Genomic DNA, 9892 nt, shown 5'->3' with positions numbered 1-9892 from the left:
GTGATCAAGATAGTGTAAATATTGGAAGTCCCAAAACAGCACTGCAAGTTTATGGAACTCTAAATAAGCTAGTTTTCAGAGATGCCTCCCTACTGAGACTATAATTAAACCAACGTCCATTCAATAGCTTATCACTGTTGTATCAACATGTTACGACAATAGTTTTAGTTTGTGTCTATCTTAGAAAACCGAAGGCTCAATTACCAGGTAATACCATGTAGCCTATCCTTGTACACTTCACTATGTATTGAATCCAACGGTGACCATGCATGCAGTGTTAAAAATGAAAGAAATATATTATTCTATGGGTCATTTATACTTCCAACTGATAATGTAGTAACCAACTGATAATGTAGTGAAAATTTACTGAGCTATAAATATGAGTTGACATGTGTTGTCCTTGTTTTTTCCATATTGTAGTGTTAATGGTAAAAGTAAGTGACACACAGCGTTATTATAATGATGTCTGGTGAAAATAGCTGTAAAATAACACAGTATATCTGTGATGTACAAAGTTATGGCAATGTGAAGTCATGGTGGGTTGCAGGTTCGTGCCCCATTGTTGCCATTTGTTTCTGAGTGGCTAAAGTCCTTAGGCAAGATTTGAACCATGACTGTGCCTCAGTCAACCCAGCTGTATAATTGGGGACCTGGTAGGATAGAGGTTGCAATGTGAATGCTATAATCCTATGCGCTTAAAAAGGCTGCAATGGATTGTATGCTCCCCAGGGAGTTGAGGAAGTATAAACGGCCGTTGTGCCACTATAGATCTGTGCTAGGGGTAATAATAATAAAGTGTGTTGAGCACAGAGTGGGAAAGCGCTATATAAAAATCAACATTATTATCATTATTATTATAATGTCTTGTGATATTAGCTGTAAAATAACACGATATTTTTCTTCATTCAGCCAAGGAAATACAAGTGACCTAAGGGTTGTCACTACTTGCCTAGCGACTCATAGTGACAAACCCTTAGGTCATGAGTATTTTCGAGCTGAATGAAGAAAAAATATTGGAGAATAACATAATTATACGTATGCCAGTAATATCAAAGAAAAATTGAGGCAAGTAATTTTGAATGTTTTGACTCATATTTCGAGCAGAGCAGAACTGTGTGATGTAGACGCATATTGTCATGATCTAGACACACTTATATATTCCATATTTTTTGTTCAACTTGGCTCCTGTATGGTATAATGAATTATGTTTCCACTTTTCTAAAAGTTAACTGGAAGATGTACAGCCTTTATCTCCAACTTGTCATACTAAAAGTATTCACTTTAATAAACTGAATTGTATTCACAAAATCTTGTGCTGTAGTTCTGTTGTTATTTCAAAATGTTTGTTAAAGTGAGTCAAGCTGATTGAAGATTGTAAAAGGGAATACCACTGCTGGAAATGAAGACTTTTTCATAAGGTGTAACAAAAAAAATTATTATTTTTCTCGAATATGTAAAAAAAATGTTTGGGGTTGGCGTGAACAACTAAGTGGGAGCGGGTAACCGGAACCAAACTACTTTTTTTATTTGGCCTAAGCTATGGGATTACATGGTTTACATCATCTTCAATTACAATTAATTTTTCAGCTATTACGTAATAATGCATTTTTACAGACCAAATGGACCAAAATTTGCATTTTTTGACCTCTGTGAAGAAATCAACTTTTGGCGATGTATACTGCCCTCTACAGTTGACCTTATCTTCACCTTTCTCAGGCTGGCATATCGTTCCTTCATGGTAACAATAATATTCAGTCCAAGCCACAAAATATCCTAATTTTATTTACATTTTTAATAATCTAATGTATCATCTGAAAATGAAACTATTATTATAAATAAATAAAGTAAAAACATTTCTTATGAGTTCTGAGAAATCTTGAAGGTAAGTTTATAATGAAAATAGATTTTCCGTTCATTTTTCTATTAATTTTTTTCAAATATTTATTTCAATTTATCAAAACCCACTCTAAATTACATGCTTGATATTATGAAACGTAAAAGAGATGATTTGGCGTGGCCGTGGACACGTTATTATCGGTTACACACCAAAAAGTCGCATTTTTCAACTATTACGCAATAACGCGTTTTTGCAGTCGAAAGTACCCCAATTTCGCCTTTTTTGACCTTTGTGAAGAAATCGACTTTTGGCGATGTATACTGCCCTCTATAGTTGACCTATCACTATAAATGCATAAATTAAAATGTTGCGAGTTGTAAGGAATCTTGAATTTAAGTTTATAACGAAAATATGGAATTTTTCTATTAATTATTCAGAAATATTAATTTTAATTTTTCAAAAACTACTCCAAATGACGTGTTTGATATTATGAAACGTAAAAGAGATGATTTGGTTTGGCCGTGGACACGTTATTATCGATTACAAACCAAAAAGTCGCATTTTTCAACTATTACGCAATAATGCGTTTTTGCAGTCGAAAGTACCCCAATTTCGCCTTTTTTGACCTTTGTGAAGAAATCGACTTTTGGCGATGTATACTGCCCTCTACAGTTGACCTATCACTATAAATGCATAAATTAGAATGTTGCGAGTTGTAAGGAAGCTTGAATTTAAGTTTATAACGAAAATATGGAATTTTTCATTAATTTTTCAGAAATATTAATTTTAATTTTTCAAAAACTACTCCAAATGACGTGTTTGATATTATGAAACGTAAAAGAGATGATTTGGTTTGGCCGTGGACACGTTATTATCGATTACAAACCAAAAAGTCGCATTTTTCAACTATTACGCAATAATGCGTTTTTGCAGTCGAAAGTACCCCAATTTCGCCTTTTTTGACCTTTGTGAAGAAATCGACTTTAGGCGATGTATACTGCCCTCTACAGTTGACCTATCATTATAAATGCATAAATTAAAATATTGCGAGTTGTAAGGAATCTTGAATTTAAGTTTATAACGAAAATATGTCATTGTTTCATGAATTTGCTATTAATTATTCAGAAATATTAATTTTAATTTTTCAAAAACTACTCCAAATGACGTGTTTGATATTATGAAACGTAAAAGAGATGATTTGGTTTGGCCGTGGACACGTTATTATCGATTACAAACCAAAAAGTCGCATTTTTCAACTATTACGCAATAATGCGTTTTTGCAGTCGAAAGTACCCCAATTTCGCCTTTTTTGACCTTTGTGAAGAAATCGACTTTTGGCGATGTATACTGCCCTCTACAGTTGACCTATCACTATAAATGCATAAATTAGAATGTTGCGAGTTGTAAGGAAGCTTGAATTTAAGTTTATAACGAAAATATGGAATTTTTCATTAATTTTTCAGAAATATTAATTTTAATTTTTCAAAAACCACTCTAAATTACATGCTTGATATTATGAAACGTAAAAGAGATGATTTGGTTTGGCCGTGGACACGTTGTTATCGATTACAAACCAAAAAGTCGCATTTTTCAACTATTACGCAATAATGCGTTTTTGCAGTCGAAAGTACCCCAATTTCGCCTTTTTTGACCTTTGTGAAGAAATCGACTTTTGGCGATGTATACTGCCCTCTACAGTTGACCTATCATTATAAATGCATGAATTAAAGTGTTGCGAGTTGTAAGGAATCCTGAATTTAAGTTTATAACGAAAATATGTCATTTTTTCATGAATTTGCTATTAATTATTCAGAAATATTAATTTTAATTTTTCAAAAACTACTCCAAATGACGTGTTTGATATTATGAAACGTAAAAGAGATGATTTGGTTTGGCCGTGGACACGTTATTATCGATTACAAACCAAAAAGTCGCATTTTTCAACTATTACGCAATAATGCGTTTTTGCAGTCGAAAGTACCCCAATTTCGCCTTTTTTGACCTTTGTGAAGAAATCGACTTTTGGCGATGTATACTGCCCTCTACAGTTGACCTATCACTATAAATGCATAAATTAAAGTGTTGCGAGTTGTAAGGAATCTTGAATTTAAGTTTATAAGGAAAATATGTCATTTTTCATGAATTTTTCAGAAATATTAATTTTAATTTTACAAACACTACTCCAAATTACGTGTTTGATATTATGAAACGTAAAAGAGATGATTTGGTTTGGCCGTGGACACGTTATTATCGATTACAAACCAAAAAGTCGCATTTTTCAACTATTACGCAATAATGCGTTTTTGCAGTCGAAAGTACCCCAATTTCGCCTTTTTTGACCTTTGTGAAGAAATCGACTTTAGGCGATGTATACTGCCCTCTACAGTTGACCTATCATTATAAATGCATAAATTAAAATATTGCGAGTTGTAAGGAATCTTGAATTTAAGTTTATAACGAAAATATGGAATTTTTCTATTAATTATTCAGAAATATTGATTTTAATTTTTCAAAAACTACTCAAAATGACGTGTTTGATATTATGAAACGTAAAAGAGATGATTTGGTTTGGCCGTGGACACGTTATTATCGATTACAAACCAAAAAGTCGCATTTTTCAACTATTACGCAATAATGCGTTTTTGCAGTCGAAAGTACCCCAATTTCGCCTTTTTTGACCTTTGTGAAGAAATCGACTTTTGGCGATGTATACTGCCCTCTACAGTTGACCTATCACTATAAATGCATAAATTAGAATGTTGCGAGTTGTAAGGAAGCTTGAATTTAAGTTTATAACGAAAATATGGAATTTTTCATTATTTTTCAGAAATATTAATTTTAATTTTTCAAAAACTACTCCAAATTACGTGTTTGATATTATGAAACGTAAAAGAGATGATTTGGTTTGGCCGTGGACACGTTATTATCGATTACAAACCAAAAAGTCGCATTTTTCAACTATTACGCAATAATGCGTTTTTGCAGTCGAAAGTACCCCAATTTCGCCTTTTTTGACCTTTGTGAAGAAATCGACTTTTGGCGATGTATACTGCCCTCTACAGTTGACCTATCACTATAAATGCATAAATTAAAATGTTGCGAGTTGTAAGGAATCTTGAATTTAAGTTTATAACGAAAATATGGCATTTTTCTATTAATTATTCAGAAATATTAATTTTAATTTTTCAAAAACTACTCAAAATTACGTGTTTGATATTATGAAACGTAAAAGAGATGATTTGGTTCGGCCGTGGACACGTTATTATCGATTACACACCAAAAAGTCGCATTTTTCAACTATTACGCAATAATGCGTTTTTGCAGTCGAAAGTACCCCAATTTCGCCTTTTTTGACCTTTGTGAAGAAATCGACTTTAGGCGATGTAGACTGCCCTCTACAGTTGACCTATCATTATAAATGCATAAATTAAAATGTTGCGAGTTGTAAGGAATCTTGAATTTAAGTTTATAACGAAAGTATGGCATTTGTCATCAATTTTTTCAGAAATATTTATCTTAATTTTTCGAAAAACCACTATAAATTACATGTTTGATATTATGAAACGTAGAAGAGATGATTTGGTTTGGCCGTGGACACGTTATTCTTTACTTGCGTCATATCGGCAGGTGTTGCTATTAGCATGACAAAGAAACTGACATTTTTCATGTTACGTAATAGTTCGTTTTCACTGTCAGTTTCTTTATACTGTCAATAGCAACAGGTGTCCATTGCCCTAGGAAATGATATTTTAGAATTTATCATCCAATCACAGAGCTCCAAATGATATCAAATTTAAGCAAAATGTCATGTAACATCCTACCATGTTTTTTTTTTACTTCAGTCACCATGTACTCTCGCTCTATCATGCATTATTTTTGGGCTAAAAAAAAAAGCATTTTCTAAAAACTTACCACAAGGAGTACTGCTGTCCATAATATCATCACCCGCACAGTTTTAAATCCTAGAGTCAATCACACACAAAATAACAACAAATCACATCTTTCTTATCAACTATTTCAATTTATTTTACATTCAAACTTCAATCACTTCACAATATATTCTATGACAACTTCTTAAGTAGCTCTTAAATATAAATTCGTATAATTTACAATATCTATCCAAACAGTCCATGCATTAAATAATCATTTCATAATAATAATAATAATGTTGGTTTTCATATAGTGCTTTCCCACTCAGTGCTCAAAGTGCTTTACAATTATTACCCTGGCTCGGATCTATAGTGGCACAACGGCCCTTTATACTTCCTCAACTCCCTGGGGAGCATACAATCCATTGCAGCCTTTATAAGTACATAGAATTAAAGCATCCACATTGCAACCTCTATCCTACCAGGTCCCCAATTATACAGCTGGGTTGACTAGGGTATACACAGAATTAAATCCTTCACATTGCAACCTCTATCCTACCAGGTCCCCAATTATTCATCTGGGTGGACATACAATACATTACTAAACATAGTCATCATTAACAGTACTGTGTACATAGTTTTGTAATTCTTTACTCCAATGAGTTATTCAATCATTATCACAAGCACTAAGTCTCGGTTACGCAGACTCTCATCACTACACTAGTAGGGGCTCCACCACGAGACCTTCAAACCTTTCAACACTAGAGGGTGTACTTCATGCAAGTTTGAGACATACACGCAAAGTTGTGGTGAAGGAACATTAATTATTCAGTGTGCAATGTTGGATATGAAGTACTCCCCAGAAAGCACTGCTTGGAAACAGAGCTGGTGAGGAAAACTTTCATCTGGAGGTCTCATAGTGGCGCTGCCAGTGGTGAGAGTCTGGGTAACCAAGACTAGTGCCCTCGTAGTAGAACCCCAGTGGTGAGAGTCTGGGTAACCAAGACTAGTGGCCTCGTAGTAGAGCCCCCAGTGGTGAGGGTCTGGGTAACCAAGACTACCTTAGTACAGACTTACAACAGCACAACCCGTTGAATAACGTTTTCCCAGCTTCAATGACAAAATATTCATGTTTCACTTACAGGACAAACTGAGTTTCCTTGGTACTTCTTTCATGTGATATGACATTTTTACACACTTTGACAACTTCAACAAACAATTACATCAGACTTGAACAAACAGAAACTGCTACAAATAAGAAAAGTAAACAACCGAATTGGATTAATAACACTTGGATTAGTATGTTGGAACAGCAGAGACTTGTATTACACACCATGGTTTGATATTAAAAGAACAGTTTTATGGCCTCTTTATGTGTACATGAAATGCCAGGGAAACTGGAAATTTGTTTGTGAACATGTAAAGAGGCCATGAAACTGTTCTTATCAAATGATGGAATGTGATACAAGTCTCTGTACTTCCAACATACTGTGCCAAGTGTTATTAATCCAATTCTGTTGTTTACTTTCTTTGTTAGTAATAGGTTCCGTTTGTCCACAGTCTGATGTCAGTAATTGTATATCTGTATCATTCCCAGTGTTTGTAGAAGAAGACAAGTAAGTAATTCATCATTATCATTTGGCAAGTAAAAACTGAAACCACTAAAATAAAAAAGTCCATCTTTGTGTAATCTTTTCAGCAGAAGTCTCTTTCTACACTACTGTGAAAGAATAGCAATGCTTTATCAGTGTTCAATGTGATTGGGTAAAGGATCCTGCTGTGTTTATTGTGTCTCTGTTATTGTTAGTCTAGAGTTGAATTGTGTCTATTTATATGTAAAAAAAATCATGTCCCATGAATGAAACTTCAAGATAACCCAGTTTGCACTGTAATTATGACATAACACATTTATATAGTAGTCTTGGATTAATTGATCAGTAACATGTCTTTTCACTCTTGTCCACAGCTTAGATCAAAGCCCAACACTCTAAACCTTGAAATATTATTGTTAATTGACATAGCATTGAAGGCGGTAACACGGACTCCATGTAGGAAATCAGTCAAAAATTGTCATCCACTGTGATTGATTAAGTAATCGTCTTTTCTGACATCCTAGTCACAGGTACTAAATTAACATCAAATGTAGATGCTACAAATATTATTAAATAAAGCAACAATCCGTTTACTGTCCAATGTTTGAAAGACTTTTTTTAGTAGATATAAACTAGCTACTGAATTCACACCCCCCTCCCCAACCCTGCCCCCGAAGCTGTTGGATGAGAGGATTAAAGTGGTCATATGGATGAGGATTGGGTATTTATTTTGGATTTTTAATTTATAAAACAATTTTATCATGACTTCCTACTTGAAACATCTGAGTGTGAAACAACATATGCCAAGTCCTTATTTGTAACTCAATACATTACAAAAGATTAATAAATGTGTAAAAAGTTTGTCATTGTACATATAATAACAAACATTTCACACGTTTTTTTTTTTTTAGCTTTTTGCAATGTATTGAGTTACAAACACAGACTTGGTCTATGTTTTTTCACATTGATTTTGCGAGTAGGAAGCCATGATAAAATTATTTCACAAATTAAAAATCCAAAATAAATACCCAATTCTCATCCATATGGCTACTTTCAGTAAGGATGTTTATCCTCAGTAGTTGCTCACTGTGTCATTCAATGCACAGACCTATAGTGGTACAACTGATAATGCTTTCTCCATTCCCTGCAGAGTACATATACATCGCAAAAAGTCAGCTGACAGTGAAATCACTACACCCATATTACATGCCGGAAAATTATTACTTCATGTCAAAAAAAACACATATCTGATGATCTTTGATGAAATATAATATTAATTACCAGAAAACTGAAAACTTTGGTAAAATATGAAATTAATCACCAGAAAACTTTGGTAGAATATGAAATTATTTACCAGAAAACTGAAAGTAACTCTGCCAAAAATATGGTAATATTGAAGTTCAATAAATAATTGTTTGATTTAAATCAATAAAAATGTAATATTTTTCTATCATGATGAAAATTAAGTTATGAATTGTTGAATAAAAATGTAATAAAATAGTGAAAGACTAAAACATGATCCCTGATGATGTACAACTGTTGACACCAGACCATGGACGAACGGAACCTGTTATAAACAGGGAAAGTAAACAACTGAATTGGATTAATAACACTTGGCACAGCATGTACAGAACTTGTATTACATTCCATCATTTGATAAGAAGTCTTACGGCCACTTTACATATTCCCAAACAAATTTCCAGTTCCCCTGGCATTTCATGTACACATAAAGAGGCCATAAAACTGTTCTTATCAAACTATGGTGTGTAATACAAGTCTCTGCTGTTGCAACATGCTGTGCCAAGTGTTATTAATCCAATTCAATTGTTTACTTTCCCTGTTTGTAACAGGTTTTGTTCGTCCATGGTCTGGTGTCAGGAGTTGTAGTATATTAAAGCAACATTATAATCCACATGACATCTTTTCTTGTTTAAGTAATAAGTATTGGCTACTTCAAGCCCCTTTTTTCATGAAATTTGCAAAATCATTTCCTGGCAGAATTGCTCCTACAGATATCAAGCTAACAGCAAAGTATGATAGCCACTATAAACTAAAGCTATTTTTGTTGCAAGTAGTAGATTACACAAGTGGGTGATAGCAGTTCCTCTGTTGTGCGATTCTAATCACCCTGAGATCAACATAGTGTAAACATTGGAAGTCCCAAACATTACAGAATCGAGCCATTAGCTAAGGAGGTGGGGTTTCTTATCTTTCTTATCACTGAATAATGTTTGTTGGCAATATTTACAAATGTGATAAAGCACTATTACATAACACATCAGGCAAAGCTAAGCTCAATATCTAAGTGTGAAGCCCCTAATGTCATATCAGTTGTTATCAGTTTTACTGACCCATTATCAGTGACACTGCAAATAGCTTTAGAGATGCAAACAATTTTTATGACACCCAACTTGCTGGCTCACCAAGTCGGGAATGTCGCACTTGAATGCAAAAAATCTGTCATGAACTAATTTTCAGAGACGCCTCCCTACTGAGACTATAATTAAACCAACATCCATTCAATAGCTTAGCACTGTTGTATCAACATCTTGCAACAATAGTTTTAGTTTGTGTCTGTTTTAGTTTGCCTACAA

The sequence above is a fragment of the Glandiceps talaboti genome, chromosome 23 (assembly GCF_964340395.1).
Source record: "Glandiceps talaboti chromosome 23, keGlaTala1.1, whole genome shotgun sequence".
Taxonomy (NCBI): Eukaryota; Metazoa; Hemichordata; class Enteropneusta; family Spengelidae; genus Glandiceps; species Glandiceps talaboti.
Note: the sequence above shows the minus strand (reverse complement) of the source record.